The following is a 19,062-nucleotide window of genomic DNA, read 5'->3' as shown; positions in this document are numbered from 1 at the left end:
CGCAAAACATGTTCCACAGACTTGTTTCTACGGAAATATTTAACTGCAGAAAAGGAATTCGAGATTCACGTTAGAAATAACCCTGCGTGAATTATTCTACAAGAGAATTGTTCTACAGAATATTTTTCTACATATTTCTATACAATTCATGCGGGATTATTTCTGATATGAATCTCGAATTCTTTTCTGTCGGTAAATAATCTGTAGAAAAATATTTTTTAGAAAAATAACACGTCGAAAGATATTTTGTAGAACAATATTCCTGTAGAATAATTCACGCGGAATTAATTCCGATGTGAATCTCGAGTTCCTTTCTGCATGAAAATGTATTGTAAAAAAATATTCCTGTAAAAACGAGTCTGCGGAACATATTCTGTAGAACATTTGACCTGCAGAACTGATTTCTGTAGAACCGATCTCTGCAGAACCGATCCTTCCTCTAGATAAATCGTAATTAGGTATAAAAATTACACACGGTGGTTTGAGCTTTGAGATTTTGTTCGGTGCGGGGAGTGAATAATTACAAAGAAAAGATAGAGACCTCACAGAAGTTCTGCGAACATATGATTTCGGGCTCAGAGACCTCGCCGAGTCCAATCCTGGAACCGAGTCTTGGAACCGGGACGTTTTTGCAAAAATTTTTCGCTATTCCGGAGGCGGTTTGTTCTGAGAAACGCGTGTCGTATGATCGGGCTGTAGTTGGAGAGAGAGAGAGAGAGATAGAGAGAGAGAAAGGTATTACAAAAATAACTCCATGCCCGAGAAACCGAGATGCGTCAACAGCCGAGAAACGAAGCGACGGAGGCTCGACGATGCCGGAGGTAGGCATCGTGGTGGATGGTAAGGGACGCTGCCGCGATAGCGATAAAATCAAAAAACAGGGAAACATGATACTTTGAAATCTTAACTGACCGCCGTTATACGACTATGTTAACTCTGCGGTCCGGGTTCAAATGGTCAATTAGGAGATCTGGTTATACGTGTGTTGTTTTTGTTTTTTTTCTTTTTTCTTTTTTTGTCCGTTTTTCTTTCACTTTTTGAGTGAGGTAGCGCTCCGCGAGTAACCTGCGATCTTTGTCCAAAGGAATTCCTCCGAGGAACAAGTTCAAAGATATCTAGATGGCGAGATTCTTTTCAATGTGCAAGCTTCACGACTATCCTGCAGACATAATTTTTTACACCGATTACACCGGTCAACACGAATTTTTAGTCTCGATTCTAGATGTCGAAGTTTGTTTTCTTCTATGTGATTAACGGAAGGAAGAATAGTGTTTTTTTTTTTTTCTTATGAAGCTTGATTTTGTGGGAACCGGAACGATATTTCGGATTTTATGAAATATTATGGTGATGTTGATGGAAAGAATGGTGAAAAGTTCACGCAAGGAGTGTACATTCATTTTGATTTGGTGAACAAGCGAAGCGGATCTCCAGCGACGTAACAAAATCCGTAACAAGAAATTGTCCTGGTTTGGAATTCGCTATCAAGTGCATTGATAAGCTTGTAAAAACTTGGCGCGATTTTTCTGGACAGTTTGTGTTTCTCAACCAAGCTACAGCTTGGATGGTCTAAGATCACATCTATTTTTAGGAGTTTGTTTCTTTTTTTTTAATGAAAATCAAGACACTTGGAGCAATTTGAGTTTGAGGACTTTATTATTTATAGTTTCAACAACTTTTTGTAATTTTTTCATTGAAATTAATGACAAAACGGCGGCATGGCGCATATAAGTAGAGAACTACCGCGTTTTTAATCCGGTGGCGCGGATTCCTCGGTCAATTTTCATCCGATCGACTTGCAATTTTGAGACAATCTTTAAAACTTGTTTATCGATTCTAGCCCGTAGCCAGATTTTGGCATTTCAATCCCAAAACTTGTGTATAAAAATTTTTTTCACAATTTTTTGTTCATAATCGTGTACATACGAAATTTTTTTCTCATACTTTCAGTTACAACTCGACCCGGCTAAGCTGTTTTTAACTCAAAAATATTCTTCCATACGTTACAAGTTGAACAGTAATGTCAGGAGATGCACTACCGCAAAAGTCCTCGATGTCGGAGTCGTTCGCTACTTACATACGCCATGCCGCCATTTTGTTATTAACTGCATTAAAAAAAAAAAAAAATTCCAAAACGTTCTCGAAACTGTAAATAACAAATCCCTCCAACTCAAATTGCTCCAAGTGTTTTCATTTTCTTGAAAAAAAAAACCATCTAACCATCTAACGTACTTGATGTCAAATTTCAAACCAGGACAATTTCTTGTCAAGGAATTAGTTACGTCTCTATGGCTTGTCACGGATCTGCTTGACTCGATTTCGCCCAACGTTCGCCAAATCGAAACAAACTTCCACTCTTTACGTTGACTTATCCACCGGAAGGTCGACAACTCGAGAAGCCAAAAGCGCATACTATAAAAAAAATAAAAATTGAAAACCCGTTCAATAAACAACGTGGCCCGTTTCCGCGAACGTGAGGGCCTGCAGAAGCTTTACGACCACTTGACAACTCGGAGGTAGAGGTACGTGTGGCACGGTTTGAGCACATACCCTTGGTACCCATCTACCTCGGTATATGTCGCATCAACGGTGCCGGAGAAACAAAGAGCATACCTGGCATGGATCTGTACCTAAACGTGCACAGTTGTATACCGTTTAATACGCCGTTGGTTGTTAGATTAACAATGCAGCTGCCCTCCTCGTATCGCCTCGGTATCTGGACTACCTATACCTACTATATAACCAACTCCTCCACCGGCTGGGTATATCTACTCCACATTCACAGAGGTGCACAACGACCTCGGTATGAAGGTACTCGAGGAGGAGTTCACCAGGATTGTAATGTGCTCTCTCTCCCTCTCTCTCTCTCTCTCTCTCTCTCTCTCTCTACCATTCTCTCACGCTTCCTATTATACTCTCGACAAATCTAATTAACAAAGTCATTTACTTATCTAAGTGGATTTCGTATAGTTTGTTCCCATCCCCCATCCCCTTCTACCTATCCACCTCTTTCCTTCTATACTCTTATTGTGTATACACTCTATGGCCTCTCTGCACCCTCGGATTAGACTCTGAGACTGGATATTCGTTCACATTCTATTTATAAACACTTCGTCTAACTCGGAGTTGGGTTTAGTTGGGTTAAAGTACCTGATGATCAGTTTCGATGTAAGGAAAGACTGAATGTCACCGTGATCAAATCTTGTACTCTTGTTTAGGTTGATGCAAAACGGTGACTCTGATGGAGGAAGTAAAATGTGAAAATCCGATTCCAAAATCTAGACTAAAAATTTTGAATTCATAGTTAGTATAGACATTTTTGTCTTTTCTGAGGTGGAACGACTCGGACGATAATCGAATGAAACACAAGCGGTATCGAAGGATATGGAACGGCAATTGTGACGGTATATCAAAGCTCTGGTATTAAGGTCCGAGATCCAGAATCAAGTGATACACCGAGTTGCTTAACGAGGCTGTAAATATCACAGCTAATTTTTAGTATATCGATTAAAACGCATGTAACAAGTAATAACAGTATAAATTTGAGTTAGATCATCGTTAGTTTCTCAGTTTTGAAAATATCGTTCCGAAGCTTGATTTCGACTTTCAGATCGATTCACCGACAAAGTTTCTCGTGTGTCCTTGCTTCGATTATAAAAACTCCGTTTCATATTCTCTTCCACGACACATCCAAGCACTGTCATTGAGTAAATTTACACTTTGTTTAGATCAGATAATAATTGTTAACAATCAATTGAATTATCGCTATACGATTGTGAGCGGTTACCGTTTCGATCAACTAATGATTCACATGGGAAGAACAAGAAGAACAAGAAGATAAAGGAGAAAGAAGAAAGTGAAAAAGCCCACAGCGGGATAAAATTCATAATTCATCGCATGATCGAGGATTTTGCGAAGCAGCTGAAGGGAGAAAGATATAGATAGAGACAAAGAGAGAGAGAGAGAGAGAGAGAGAGAAAGTACATTTATTTGATCCTGGAGTGTAACTCCCTAAAGATCACAGGCATAACTTACAATAAATCAACAATAACCTGAGGTTAATTATTTAGAATAATAATAGAGGAAAAACAAAAGCTGAATCAGGATAACAAAAAACAAAAAAAGTCAACGATAGCAAAATCAAAATAACATAGCGAGCGGAGACTTGACAGGAAGAAAATAATACTAATCAAAAGTAAAGACAGAAATAATAGAATAATAATTATAAACCCATAAAAAGACAAAAAGAGACAGAGAAATGGGTTTATTATAAGTCCTGGGACGCTACGATCCCCTAAGGATTATGCAACAAGTATACGTAAGAAAGATAAACAAAACAAGAGTAGAAAAAAAGAAAAAAAAAAAAATAATAAGAAAAAAGAAACGTACCAAAACATAGGATACATCGATAAAAATAAAAATAAATGTTAGTTGCCAGGATAAGAATTTAAAAAATTAAAATAAGATATTGAAAAAGTACAAAAATACAAAATACAAAAGTGATACAATCCCAAATATTCAAACATACAGCTATAACTACAGCTATACTCCGCATGTGAAGCTTGCTTAAAATTTAATTTTTGAGTTTTGAGAGAGAGAGAGAGAGAAAGAGAGAGAGAGAGAGTGAGTGACTTTTCGCCATGTATACTGTCGAAGGGTAAGTAATTCACTCGGTTCGTGGCTGCGCGACTCACAGAGAGGCTTTGCAGTGTGCGTAGGTGTTTACAGGCTTATCGGCATCGCGTTCGCAGGCCCGAAACACACTGGCTGCGGTGTTACTCCTCGCGAACACATGAATTATGCGTAGAACGCGTGTCTCTGCCACACCCCCCGAGCACGACGGCCGACGTCTATCTGCCCCCCTACACGCCGCCCTTTCTTCAACCCCTCGACTCTATTTTGACACGGGGGCGGGGGCGCCGCCAACGCCGCGGGGCGAATATTGTACCCTCAAACTTTGTGTCATACGTATATATGTATAGATGTGTAGAGATGTGCGCGTATTCGTCTATCGTAGATATAAGTACGTATGCGCGCACAATTACTGTGTACTAGACTGGGCCAAAAAAAACGGAGAATTTTTTTTTTTAAGGGTACTGCGAAAACATTGTTCATTACGACAAATAAAAATTATCCTGAAAGTTTGAGCCCTTGATATTAATATTAAGGGGTGTATCGTTACAGCTATTGATTTTTTAACAGTTACCGCATTTTTTTTACCCAAAATCCGTCGATTATCAATCTGAAAAATTTTATCAATCCATATTTTTGAAGGAAATTAAATTTCCTACAAAAAATCTCTCTTACTAAATTGACGTAGATCGAGCCGTTTCCTTGTAATCGTGCCTTAAACATTGATTTGTTTTTTCAAATTTTTGTTTGAATTTTTGATTTTTGTAATTACCAGAAAAATCAATATTTTTATAGATCAAACTATTATTTTTGTGGGAAATTTGATGCTCTACAAAAAAGGTCTCTTAACATTTTTCATGAAATTCGCTCCTTTAAAAGTTATTCGACATTGAAATTGTATTCAAAAGTAATTTCAATGTCGAATAACTTTTAAATGGAGCTGACTTTTCTCTTTCGAAATTTCTCTCTCTCTCTAAAAAAAAAAAACAAATGCATATACAGAATCTGGTGTTCTTCCGTCGCTCAAGATGAACTTCAAAATCGGTAAAAATTCGTCAAAACAGCATCCTGTTTTCCAAAAAACGTCATGGATGATCAATAATTGAATCTCTCACAGAATTGAAAAAAAAATTTGGGTTCTTACACAATTTGAACAAACCCCGTGACTAATAAATCCGGAGCTATTCTTAACCTGAAAGGTTATAAAACGAGGGTGGTAAAGGGGTGGGAATATATTTTCCCTACGGCACCTGAAACGGCGGTATGTATTACACCTTATACATTGACGTTCGCAGGTGCAGGTTTAACCGCAGACTTACAAGTTGACCAGTTTTCTGCGTATCCAGTACCAGAGGTGCGCGTGAGCCTTTGCCGGGGGTTGACGATGGTTTACTGGTGGTGGAAGGGGGTTGAGTTTTTATAATATACGCGACGCGTGCATGATCTTGTACACCGCGTCGTAAATAATCTGGAAACATGAATATCAGAACGCGGGGCGGGTCGTCGACGTCGTCGTCGTCATCGTGTGGCGGCGTTTTCCACTTGCCCCGGTGGCAGGTATTACAGGCAAAGGCTGAGCTGCAGAGGTCCGAGTAACGCGCGTGTGTGCGTTTCGGACGCGTGCAAACACAACCCTCAAAGCCAACACCAAACTGCCACTCGCACCATTTTCACTCCCGTATGCGTGCAGAGTCCGTGTTTCTGGGGGTAATTAGGGCTTGTTTTTAAATTTACCGTGTACGACCTCCATTTTAATTTGTAACTCTCCGTCGTGTACGTGCGTACGTACATGCTTATACATGTACACGTATACGATATGTTTATATATGTATATATAATATATATATATATTAGACCGTGAAACCGACCACCGAGTCTATACTGATTTCTCAACCCAAGCCTGCACGACCACGACACGACCATCGAATAACAGGGTGTTGCGCGAACCGGATCGTGCGAGTATAAGAAACACCGACAACGGTTTGGTTCCTCTAATTTTTTCCACGATAGGCTGTTGACTCGAGCAATTCAAGCAGGGTACCTACTTGTGATTACAGTGGCTCAGAAATCGAATGAATTCGTTTGAAATCATGTTGCATTAGCTTGAAATCTGGTTGGAAGTAATTGGAATCGGTTGAAACTACTTAGAAATCGTTTAAAACTGTCCGTAATCATTTAAAATCGCTTGAAATTATCCAGAAATTGTTTGAAACTTCGCGAAATCTGTTTGAAACCGTCTGTCGTAATTCTTCGTCGATTTGAAACTACTCGAAACAACTTTTAAATGATTTGAAACTACTAGAAACCACTTTTAAATGCTTTGAAACTTCTCGAAAACTGTTTGAAACCGTTTGTCGTAATTCTTCATCGAGTTGAAACCACTCTAAACCACTTTGAAATGGTTTGAAACTTCTCGAAATCTGTTTGAAACCGTCTGTCGTAATTCTTCATCGAGTTGAAACCACTCTAAACCACTTTGAAATGGTTTGAAACTTCTCGAAATCTGTTTGAAACCGTCTGTCGTAATTCTTCATCTAGTTGAAACCACTCTAAACCACTTCAAAATGGTTTGAAGCTTCTATAAATCTGTTTGGAAAGGTCTGTCGTAATTCTTCAATGACTTAAAACCACTTTGAAATCGTTTAAAACATGTTCAAATGAGTTTGAAACTGTCCGTAATAATTTTAGAACCGGCTAAAACCGTTTAAAATCGACTTTAAATTGTTCAAAACATTTCGCAATCAGTTTAAAACTGTTTGGAATCATTTTGAAATCTTTGTAAACGATTGAAGTCATTTATGCCGTGAACCGTAAGTGAATGGTCTTTCGCTTTTCGACTGATTCTTGTTTCTTTTTTGGTTCTCTATATTTCATCTCTATCGATGTTTTTGCAACTTCACTATTCGTTCATTAGCTGTAAGTCTAACAGAGAATGAAAAAACTTTTTCTTTCGATCGTTTCTCCTAGTTTCTTAATATCTTGCTCATTGCAGACCACTCGCTGTGCCGTACGATCAACCGGCTTTTTGCGAAGGCTGAATTTTTGTTTTACTTTCTTTCTTACTTCGGTTTTTTTTTTTTTGTTTCTCTCTACTCCTTCGTGGGAAAAAATAACCCGGGTAACAGATGCAAATGTGTCGTGATTGGAAGCAATGAAGCAATACGTCGGAGCTACCTGTACGTCGACTGTACAGGGTTTCCTTCTCTTCGGTACAGGCACAGGGTGTGTAAGGTATATGCCATAAAATATTATATCCGCACACCCACGCACCGCTCACTACGTTCATGAGCAGGAGAAAATATTACTCTGCGTGCATGCGAAAGCCTAGTCAAAATTAGGTGTTGAGATAATAACACGGGTTTGTCAAAGTGCAGATTTTTCATTTTTCTTTTTTTTTTCTGCTTCTTCCACTAATTATAATTTTTTTTTGATTTTAAAGCACTAACTTGGCACGACTGAGGTCGTAACGCTAATCCTTTCTCACCGCGAAAATAGCATTGTATGTTCAGGTATATTATAAGGCGTATGGTTATATTCCCATAATATTACACACGTGAAAAAGTTCCGCGCGTTCGTAAATCGACTTTATTATACATACGCGTATGTGTTTTATATATGTATATTGTATACAGCAGAGAGAATTAATATGTCACAACACGCTCGGTGTATTTTTTTCCTCTCCTTTTCCCTAGAGCTCGTATAGTGTAATAACGCGAATACATGCATACGAACATGTACAAACACGTATGGGTATAACGTACAGGCAAAACACAGACGTGGAAGAATGATTATGTTTCATATTTCAGTGAAAAACCTGGGCGGGTTAAAAGCGGGGCGAACGCGCGGTTTCTTACTAATTTATTTATACCCTAAAAGGGTCATTGTTTGCCATTTTGATAGGCCAAGTCACGCAGAATAATCGTCGTTATTCATATTCACTGTGCAGTGCGGAGAAGAGAGAGAGAGAGAGAGAGAGAAAGAGGAAGAAAGAAACGGTAATAATGAAATAGGAGGAAGGAGTAACGAGGAAAGGCATGCGATCCTCCAACTATTATACGATTCATGCCGACTCGCACTGTCATCGGACAGTCACAGTCAGATTTACCACAATCAGTGTCTATTTTGACAAACCATCCAACGTGCAATAACCATTTCCCTAAGAGAACTCAATCTTTTCGGGTTAATGCAATTCGAACGATTGCTTTTCAGAGAAGAATCTGCATCTATGAGTCGATAAAATTTATCGAAATCGGTAAGGTCTCAGTTGTAAAATCATGAACAATGAATGGGTGCGAGATCGAGATGGGTGATTTGAATTCCTGCGGGGTGAACGAGACGCGAAACGATCCCATGATCCTCGAACCGTTTTCACCTTGGCGGTCAAAGGTCGGGGGCGGGTTTTCACCTTAGCTCAAACGGTGTAACCTGATACGAACGAAATGAAACGAGGGACTGGAACGAGGAGCACTTTCTGCAGCTAAAACAAAAGCCTAGGGACCAAGAAGAAGAAGAAGAAGAAGAAGAAGAAGCAAAAGAGGTGGTGGGAGGCCGAGGGGATCGCGAGGGTACAAGAAAAATAGAGGATCATGGGAGCGAGATGAGTAAGTCGTTCGGACAAGTGATCCCGTCACTTTACGTTTTCCTGGCCACGTCTCGGACGCTAGAGTAGTTTCAACTCGGCACTCGCCGAAAGCGATGAAGGTGCAACCATGTAGGTGGCACCTTGAACACGACCAAGGAATGTACATCCTAGCTCGAATAAACCTGCGGAGTCGGTTTACCTGTCGGCCCTTTAGGCCCGCCTTCGGCTGACACAAACCGGTGATCGCTACTATGTAGCAGGTTGTGATATACCCACCGATATCCTTCCGCGACATGCCCTCGCAAGTAGGTATCGTCTTTCCGACTCGCCAGATCCCACAAGGATAACAAGTGTACACATATCTTACAACCTGCCCCAATTGTTCTTCAGCTACCAGAAGAACTCTTTTCCACTACCCACATTGTTTTGTTTGCCAGTTCGCTCAAGGAGGTTATACGTTTAACGGTTGGGAGCGAAGTTGCGATGAAAGGGTACTCGAATGATTTGAATGTTGTTTGAAGTCACGGGTATTGAATCGAAATGACTGACGTTCTTGAAAGTTATTGCCAAGTATACTTGAAATCATATGATAGTTTGCTGAAAAAGTCGCCTGCCAAGTGTTGGAAGTCACGAAAATGGTTGTCTTGAGTCTTGCTATAAGCATCAGATCGTTTCGATCCAGTAACATCAATTTCGAGTGATCTTTACATCGATTTCCACCTTATTGCGAGCTTCCGTTGTTTTCTAATGATTCTTCAACATTGTAACCTATCCACCATGATCTGTTGTAACTTTTTGTGATTCTATTTCAACGTAAAAAAATCCTTTGAAACCATATAGAACTCTAGGAAAACATTGGAAATCAATGAAAATCACTCGACAAGTTATCACTCGAAATCCAAGTCAATGAATTGCAATCATTGATTAGATCTCCAAGCGAATGGCTTTTCTGTTTTCCTTCCATTGGTTTTGTGCGAGTATTGATTCTCCCCCGTTTTTGATTTTCCTCTCCCCCTCTCTTATCGTCAGTCAAGTTTTCCGAAGGCGATCTTTGAATCTGTCAATTAAAAGCCACCGACCGTTGTTTCCCGGGTTTGAGGCTTGAGCGCCGGTGCATTTGATACAGAAACTACGGCAAATTCATCCCAGGCAGAAGTCCATTACCCTGGGCAAAGGCACCCGAGCGTAGATTTGGGGGAAATCCGGTTAAGTGCAGACCACTCCGGGTTTGGCGTCTTAAATTGCGAGTGCGAAACCCCCGACTTTGATCGATAACCATGCGGAGAGGACGTGTGGCCTTCTGGCCCTTCGACATCACGGACATTCGACCGTCCGATTTTCGTTCCGAGTCCGGAGTTCGAAGCATTGCGTCGAAATTTGATCATGTGCCCAGGTTCGCGATCCCATCGAAAAGAATCCGTCGCCTTCAGGCCGCAAGACTCGATCTCGAAGAAACATTATTTCAATTTGTTCGAATTGGAATTGTATCATGCAGAATCGACGCTGCATCTCGAATGCGATCGATCCTTGAACTCCGCTCTCTCGAATCACCCCGTCATTCCCAGCTACTCACCCTGTGCAGAAAACCCGAAGTGTTTGACTGCGGGAAAAGCCATTTAGAATTTCCATCAAGGACCGGTACGGCTCCGTTCACCAGAACGTATTCCTGAAGTCGAAGCGAGTCGAGTTGCGGCTACATAAGGTATACGAGGTAAGGTGATGTCTTGCTGAAATATAGGTCGCGTATACTCCAGGTTCGAAGTATGGTAGATGCAGCGGGTAATTCCATTGCATCTCGATGCAGGACCCAATAATGGTTCTACACTTCGCGCACTCTTGTTATATCTGCCACTCGACTACCTAATTACGCTTTCCGTTAAGTGGGTATCGACTCTGGTCTTTGTGTGTTTCCCGTTTCACGATACAAGGTCTAGGAAATCACAGTGGGAATAGATGGATACACGATTTCAGCGATCTCAGTCAATTAACAGTTTGATTCACTGAAAACGGATACGAAGTTATGCGGGCCATGCAATTATTTCATTCATCGATGTTTGATTATTTGTTGTTGGGGTGGAGCTGGCCACGAGAGCCAACCGCTTTCCAGGGACGAATTAGGATCAAAAGCCCAAACATGTCTATTCCATTTCTTCACAAATCCGTGTAGAAACACTGTACAGGTTAAAAATCTTATAAAAAATTTAGGTAATCAGTTTCAGTTGTCTACTTGATATTCCGATTGTTTGCATTACGAAATTTTCGATAAGTTAATCGGTAGTAATTTTTAAACATTGAAAAATTCCCGAATCATCGATACGTGTGAAAGTCAGGGTGGACGATGTCGTCCATGTTTGCTAGCAGAGGGTTTAATACGAAAACAGATTGTCTTTTTATCGGATAGAAATTCCATTTCCGTGCTTGCAATGAAGAGACGCAATTTACCACAGTCTGCTCGGATTTGAGCTTGTTAACGAAATTCGTAAAAAGTCCACTGTTCATGCAGACACAACAGGTATAAGGTTTCCTCCATACACAGGATTCACTTAATTGTTTGAACAACTTCCAGAGTGCAGGTAGCAGGCAGCAAATGTGGAAGTTTTTCTCGGGGAGCAATTCATACTGCTTCCATGCACAAAATTCTGTAGCTCAAATATCTCTTGAATTCGAATGAGAAAATGCTCAACACACGTCCCACTTTATCCATTGAAAGAATATCTAAACTACTGTTAATGGTTCTTCGCGCAATTATTTCGCAGAAGATCCCAGCACGATAAAAACGTCTCAAATATTTATCGTGAAAGGCATGGGAGTACGTATCACGTTACGCGAAAAATTTCTTCGCATTTTTTGCCCATTACAACTTGGAAAGTTGTTCAAACAATTTCAGTGGATTCTGCAAATAGAAAGAACCTTGTACATGTTATATTTACCTCTGTATCGAGTTGCTCACGATTTTAGCACAAATTGAAATTTCCGTCCGACGGGATAAGTTTTTTTCTAGGTGTACGACAACGCGATTGTTTTTTTTTTTTATTTCTCACCAAACACGCGACGTCTTTATTCAAAAACAAACTTTTTGGGACAAACGGGAAAATCGATCGATCGGCCCGCATGTCGAACCTAGTCCAAGTTAACCTCGGCCCTTGAGCCGTCCCGTTAATTGGGGGTGGATCAAAATGATCAGGTATGTGCGATGATCGGGCAGCCCCAGAGAACACTAGAAATTCAATCGACACGTGAATATCTCCGGGAAGCCGTGAATTGGCGGTTTGATCGGAACGCAATCGAGTTGAGTACCCGATGATAATTGCCGGAATCTCTTCTTCGACTTCTCTTTGGGGGGTGGTTAAATCGCGGACGCCATCGGCGGGGAAAGAGAGGGACGGAAATGAAATGCGGGGCGTTGGGGTAACGCTACGGTCGTTAGCGGACCACGTTAGTCGTTAGATGTGGCCAAGGTTCCGCGCAACTTGCTTGCTAATTAATTATTTCGAAATTTTGCGGTAGCGCGAGCTTAATCAGTCAACCAAGTCATTAGAGGGCAGTTGGGGTGCGAGGAAAAGCTCCCACCACGTTCCGGACCGGAAATAGGCGAGGAGTTCGATTTTGAAAAAGCTCAACGCCTTTGTGCACGCCTCTCGAAAGCTCGCTCAGATTTGTCAAAACTTTTTCCAGAAACGACGCTCGCGTCCTGCCAACTTTCGCTCACTTTGCGTACGCATTTACGTATGTATGTATTTAGGGTGTATCATGGCTGCTTTCCACCCTCCGCTCAGCCGCTTTCACCGCGGCTTAATTGGTTCTCTGCTAATGCAACGCTACCCTGTATAACCAACGCTTCTCTTACGTCTACCCGAGACGGTAAAATATTTGACAAGTTATAACCAACCACCCACTCGGTATCCTCTTTGTCCTGCAAAAGCACCGCGAAGAAGGTGCGAGAAGAAACATGAAACTAATGTCGACGAGAGTGTACTTCTGTGTCTCTTTGAGAGTGGGCCGTACACGCCCTTAGTTGCCTGATTCCAACCGAAAGACAACCTTATAACTTTCGTCTTTTAACCCCAGAGGCTGAAGGCCCTTTTTCACTAGTCACGACGGGTGGGGAAGAAAAGAATTACTCGATTTAAGGGGATCAGCGTATGGATTAAATCTGACAAATTGGGAATATACACTTCTTGAGAAACCTGGTAGACATTTTTCAAGCTTACGGGAAACTACTTGCACTGATTCACGCGTCGAGAAACGCAGCGTGATAACTTTCGCACATTATCATTTAATTGCGACGAATTACTTTGAGGCCATTAATTTATACGAGTCAAGTACATGTCAGCGGACGGAGTAAATGAGTCTGTTTACTTTCCTAGAAATCCATTACAATATTGTATTCACTTCATTCCTTGCTACGAGTAATTGTTTGCTTTCATAAACTTGTCGCAGACATTTCGATGGATGTAAATATTTTTTGCCACTCAAGGCCAAACAAACGATCCACCCGAGTGAAACGGAGTTTTATTTACTGAATTCTCAAAGGGGTATTCAATTTCAGGCGTAAACAAATAGCACTGTCGAAGAAACGTTTAGTCTAGATGAATCGACGGCTGTTGAAGGTCACCGAGAACGCTTATCACATAAATCGAGCAGAAACTGAATGTACATGAATGTATTGATTACCTCTAGGCTTCGGTGATCCAGATTCTTGAGCCTCCGCAACCAGATCCCCGGTCAAAGAGATGCGATTCACATTCACTGAACAATCACTACACACGGTCGCAAGAGAATACCGGAGATGAACAGTGGCTCGATTTTAAAGGGAGCCCAATGTTTGCTTAGCAATGAAACGAGTATTAAGGTTCTCTAAGCGTCGCTATTTAAAATACACACTGTAAACAAGACCTTTGAATAATCAAGAGAGACTCTTTGTTGTACCGTTGGGTGTTTCTCGCCCGATCCAAACACGGTAAGAGAAGTGTGACAAGCCTTGATAACCACTCGAAGAATCAATGGAAAGTAGCCACAGATTCGATACCCGGGATTCGATCTACTCAAGGATATACCGACACTATGGAGGGTAAAGGTAAAAAGAAGTATTTAATTTAGTTTTCAACTGAAGAAGTGTCCATCAAAAAGCGACAACTAGTGGTTCAAAGGGTCATCAGAATGGTGCTAAAAAGCAATCAGGATTCAATCTAAACTTGTGGCGGTTGTAGATGAAATGAAGTGTGTCAAAGGAAATTAGCAAAGTATAGCAGAAGTTGTAATGACTAGATTAGTTGATAAAAGTGTCATAAGTGCATGGTCAACTGCTAACGTAGTTGAATGAAGGTATGTATACTCAATAAAACCTCAAAACTTTTTCTACAGCAACGTCATTTTAATCGTACTCTATTTAATAGACACTTTCTATGTACGGAGATAGTCCTCCTTACCTTTATCCCCCCTAATCGTCACTATATCGAGAACTTCGCGACGCGCGTTCGTCACGGGCACGATATCAACACACACTGAACCGATCCGAGCTCTGAGAACGTGATGTAAACATTGGTAGAGTGCGCGTCTTGTTTGAGTACCAATATATCGATTCGATATCGCGACTTCGAGGCATCGGTAAACGCTTCTCGCCGCGTCTTTCCCCTTCCAAAGGACCCCGCAAAATCCTCATGGAAATTGGCTGGATTTTCAGTATGTTATATATGTATATAGTAAATATCCTCCCGGCCAAAATTTTTCATGGACACAAGTACCAAAGAAGCAGTAGTTTCCGAGGTACAGGCTTCAAAAGAAAGGTGTCCAGTATTTTTGACATCTATGAATTTCGTGATTCGCACGAATTACAAGGCTCCAAAGCGACTTGAAATCAAATAATTCACTAAAAAAACTTCACGGCTAATTTTCAAAGACGGACAGAAAGCTGCGATTGATTCCATCAATGCATTGATTCCGTCCATGAATTCGCTGGTTTACCGAAAGGAGGTGCAACGTCAGATTTCGCGTGCAATAAACGACTTGTGTTGTTTTTTACGCGTATGCGGATTCTCTGCGAATTGGCTGTACAGTTTTTGATCGATATACTCGATTTCAAGTCCCCCTTGACGTTTGTTAATTGGTAAAAATCGCCTGATCCATAGATAGCCAAAAAATCCGTACGCCCCCTTTCCAAAGTCTACATCTCGGAAGCTACTGACTTTCGTGATTTGTGTCCGTGAGAACTTTCGACCGGGAGTATTTGTGCTACAGCATATTAAAGCTCCAGCGACTTCACCGGAAGCCAATTTCCATAAGAATCCTGTGGGGTCTTTTCGGGCAAACCCTGGAGACGTTCAAAAGCAAAAGGACCTCGCAGTCGAATGTTCGCATGGGGTTTGCGGCTCAGCAAAAATCTATGTACCAGCCTACTCTGAAGCGAGCCGAGTTCAGGGGGCGGACAAGGGCATTGTCTGGGAATATCTGTCCGGGCCATAGAGCTCGGAGGCGAGAGGTTATATCTCCCTCGTCCAGAGGTTCCAATGAATTAATTCGTTGGTTCGTTCATCGGTTATGACGCGTTCGCCCTGGCCCTAGGAGTAACGGCATTCCGATCTCGTACTGTTCACCCTTCGTCTGGTGTGCATGGAGGGATATGAATTCTGCCCTTTTGATGGCCCTGTTTAAACAGAGGGACTATCCGTTCGTGGGGATAGACGCGGATATTTCTATATAAAGGATAGGCACGACGGGACTCCTCGCCACTAATCAAGATTCACATTATCGCGGACTTCCGTGAATTGCCCTTCGCTAAGGCGAACAACGAGCCGCGGTGAACGGCGAACAGTGAGCAGCAATCCACCCCCCGTTCTCTCTCTCTCCTTTCTTTGCCACAATAGAAATCCCCCCACCATTTTCGGCTCTTCGCGAGGATCCTTGGGGATGCTAGAGCCAAGGGGTGGAGATCGGCTGCTGCAGATTCATCTCGAGATCCCCAATATACACAGTGAGAATGGGACAGAAATTAAAGCAGAAGCGGAAGATAAAAGACAAAAGAGAGGAACGCTTCCAGCGTCTGTATTACCCTCCTGTCGGCGAATTGAATGATTTTCTCCTTTGTAAAGGAAAGATGAGACTCGAAGAAGAATTTTGAAGATCAAAATAATAATATATCCCTCAATTTCGGGGAAAAATTCTTTGCAGACTTTTGCCAAAAATCTTATGGTCCTCGTGCCTGAAGAGCGGATTTCGCCTATTTTCAACCCACTTCGTCCCGGGCTTGTGGAGTCAAATTTACCCTCCAGTTTCGACAGGGATTTTTATGCCATCAGACATCCTCGGGCCGCCGATGTTCCATAAAAGTGACTATAAGCATTCGTCGAGCCACTTTGGAAGCGTGGCACTGAACGGAGCTGAGGAACGAAAAGGAAGAAAAAAAAAAAAAAATAAAACGAAACTCTCATCAATAAACTGTGACAGATTTATTGGATACACTTCTGATACCATCAACCTCGCATCATTTCAGCCATACGGTAAATCTCTGAGCAAGAGAAAAAGAAGATTTCTTGCGAGCGGAAAAATTTGTTGAAGATATACTGAAAAAAAAAAATCGTAAAATACTCATTTGTTTTGAAGTTTTTTTACATACCATCAAAATGACCACTTCTCGGATGTTTTTCTCAGTAGGTCTCGTCTCAAGTTTGCGAAGCGTAAAAAGATTCGTGATGAAAATTGTTCGCATTTAGAACCCGTATTCCGTCTTAGGGCGATGTGGATGGTAATTTCGGTCCCGTTCACGATGCAATTCTGTGTTTATTGCACTTGATCGATAGTCCGCAGGTCGAATTCATAGCCCGAAGGAGATTGAGCCGTTTCGCGTAGCAGGGCAAACTTCGCCGTCGTCTAGCCGGATGAGAGAATCTCGTAAATGTCGGTACTGGGCATACAGAGACCTGGGATCAATCTATAACGGAGACAGGTGACGTCACTGAGACAACCGAGGGAGGGTAAATTCGCGCTCGTAAAACCGACGCTTACAATTAACAGGGTCACAATCGTAGGAGGAAAAATGTGTAATCTAGGTAACTACAGACATATAGGCACGTAAACCGCAGTAGTAGGAAAAGTATATACTGGACGAAGACTGGATGAAGAGGAAGAGACGGAAATGCGTGTGCGACGACGTGCCGGGACCTTGATTGATTGTCAGGAAAGTTGTTTCGAGGGATGATTTCTTCCTTCCCACGCTCATCGCTACGCAGAGATGATTCTTTCATTCTTTACGGAAGCGGGAAATGGATACGTGTAAAGGCGTACCTGTAACGGGGTGGAAAAGTTTCAGTCTGACGTTGCTCTGACAGAAGAGATGAAGACGAAAAAGACGGTGAGGTGAAATGGGGGATGAAGAGAGAGGGAATACGACATATCTCACAATCGGGAGACAGTCAAAGCTCTCTACCTTCGCTCGTGTGATTTATTATTTTTTCCATGCTTCCGGATATATCCAGGTTCCTCTGCTCTTTGTCTTTTGTCCTTATTTCCTCCCGTTCTTTTCTATGATGTACACCTATATACGTTCGGATATACGGAACGTGGCTGTCGGTGTTGATTAAAAATCGGAATCCCCAATCAGTGCGCGGACTCTGTAAACGCGAAGAAGTCAATTTGAGGGTAATAAAAATGCAAAACAGTTCCCGTAGCTACGGGGGAGCTTCGAGCGATTGACGTAGAGCCTTAAACCTTCGCGATATAATGTATACAGGCCTCCACTTTGCCCAGTGTTTGGCACTTTGGTATACGCGTAGTTGTGCATATAATTGACGAGCCAACTCAAACACACACACACACACACACATACACTCACAGACACGCACATCACAAATACATTCACACCAGATAATCCCTCCCAAGTTTCTCGACCCAAGTCTCACGCTCGTTCTACGATTTTGAATATTTCTTAATCGTCCGAACACGACGATAGTGATATATAATGGAATGGTTTTCTCTTTTCAGGAAAAAAATACGTTCCCGAAATCGACGACCATATGCCTATTTCATCCAGCTCATGTCCTTAGCTGTATGAATAATACGAGTCCAAGGGAGAGGAAGAAAAGGTTTTTCCAATGAAAATAAACATTTCCGCTGCTTCGGCAGAGGGTGGATGACACGTGACTGTAACGTGTATGTCGTGTTAACTTGGCACACAAAGGGTATGTATAGATATGAGATAGGAATCAGCGTATGAATAAGTTTGTAATAAAGGGATCGATGAGATGCATTCCAAGATAGTCGGGAGGGAGGAAATTCCGCAAGTTGTACCGAACGGCTCTCTCTCGCTCCCTCTCACACACCGGCATACTTACGGCACACTGAACAGATATGGCAACGGTGATGTAACACAAAATTGAAATTGCTTTACCTTGGCTCCTACATTTACTCGGATGAAAAGCACTCTGTGTCGAGGACAGCGGAGGCACCGCCACCCCTGCAGAAGTAACTTTACCACTTTCGTCAAGCTCCGCTCCTCGTGCCCCTGCCATCATGGTACACCTAGGCTGTCGGAATTCCTCATGCTCGTATTTAGCGATCCCCGAGCGACTTGGAAGGGTACCAAGAAATCCATTCCCCTTCAAGAATTCGCGTTTTTTCCACCAGCAGCTCGATTCCGAGTATAGTATTTTGAATTTTCATTCCAGGCCGCTGCCAAAGTCGAGTGCTTTGCTTCATCTCAGACTCAGCGATGCAGCGGAAGCTTCCTGAACATGCGATACTCTTAGGTGAAACTTTAAACCCGTCCGTATTCAAGTCATTGAGAATTTTCGCCAAAAGAACAGACTCAGAAAAGCATCGGTTGGGATTGAAATAATTTGAGAAGTGTGTCTTCTCCA

The 19,062-nt window shown here is 41.9% G+C and overlaps 1 protein-coding gene across 1 annotated transcript in view; it reads right to left on the bottom strand.

The window, feature by feature from the left end:
- Nucleotides 1–13,904, bottom strand: part of LOC124305108 (latrophilin Cirl) — a 238,570-nt gene extending 224,666 nt beyond the window's left edge. The window contains exon 1 of the mRNA XM_046764157.1: nucleotides 13,886–13,904. The gene's annotated coding sequence lies outside the window, so the exon portion shown is untranslated. The remainder of the gene's footprint in view (nucleotides 1–13,885) is intronic.
- Nucleotides 13,905–19,062: the final 5,158 nt, after the last annotated feature.

This window comes from Neodiprion virginianus, chromosome 5 (assembly GCF_021901495.1).
Source record: "Neodiprion virginianus isolate iyNeoVirg1 chromosome 5, iyNeoVirg1.1, whole genome shotgun sequence".
Lineage (NCBI taxonomy): Eukaryota > Metazoa > Arthropoda > Insecta > Hymenoptera > Diprionidae > Neodiprion > Neodiprion virginianus.
The sequence above is the reverse complement of the archived record's forward strand: the minus strand, read 5'-3'. Positions and strand labels throughout refer to the sequence as shown.